We start from the raw sequence: 1006 nt of genomic DNA, 5'->3' as shown, positions 1-1006 counted from the left end.
TTTTGCACTGGGTCCCACAAATTATGTAGCCTGCCTTGCTTGCTGGTCAAAACATCCAGATGATTACTTTATGTTTCCATTTGTTTTTTTTAAAAAAGAAAATCTGTATTGACCAAGGTAAGTATTTGGCCTAGCACTTCTTGGAATTGTAGTAATGACCTCAACAAATCAGATGAGTAGTGGAGGAAAAACAAGTCCTAAATTAGTTGGAAGCAGCCCATTCCCTGCACAGCCAAACCTCAGATCATGTTGTATTTTTGCATTTGTTTTCTTGAATATGAAAAGATATAAAGTTGTGCCATAAAAGGGGGAATCATAGGCAAATTTCCCATTGAAATTATGTCAAAAAGAGAGGCTACTTGGCCCAGTGGGAACAGCACGGGTTTAGTGACCGGGCAACCATTCCTTAGCACAAATCCCAGGCCAACCATTCATTAGCTCTGTCACTCAGGGTAGGTCTTTTCCTTTCTGAGCCTCGGTTTTCTCACCTGTGTAAAGGGCACGACAAAACCTGTCTCATATGATTGCTGTTAGGACTGAAAAAGATTTGAAAAATAACTTCACTCACTGCCTGTCATTCAAGTATCACGGTCTTTTCTTCCATCCCCTCCTCCCCTCTAATGAAGGTGGTTTTTTATAGTTACCCCAGAAAAAGTAGAGTGAAATGGAGTGATTGCTTAACCCGTGCAAATCTGACAGGGCACAAAAAAAGAAAGAGAAGAAAGGGAGGGAGAAATGGAGAAAGAACAGAGGAGAGGAGGAGGATGGGAGGAGGAGGAAGAGGAGGGGGGAAAGGAAAGGAGTTTTTTGGTTCAAAACATGCCAAGTATTTGAGTAAAAATCTTAACACTGATATTTAAAAATAGAAGAAACTTGACTTATTTCAATCATTTCGGTTTTCCTCTAGTCTAAACGCAAGCATGGGAGCCTGTCATAGACTGTTTTACACTGTAAAGTGCAGGAAAGAAAACCACCCAGACTCCCAGAGTTCCTTTTCAGCCACCTA

Source organism: Galeopterus variegatus, unplaced genomic scaffold (assembly GCF_000696425.1).
Source record: "Galeopterus variegatus unplaced genomic scaffold, G_variegatus-3.0.2 Scaffold655, whole genome shotgun sequence".
NCBI classification, from domain to species: Eukaryota; Metazoa; Chordata; class Mammalia; order Dermoptera; family Cynocephalidae; genus Galeopterus; species Galeopterus variegatus.
The sequence above is the reverse complement of the archived record's forward strand: the minus strand, read 5'-3'. Positions refer to the sequence as shown.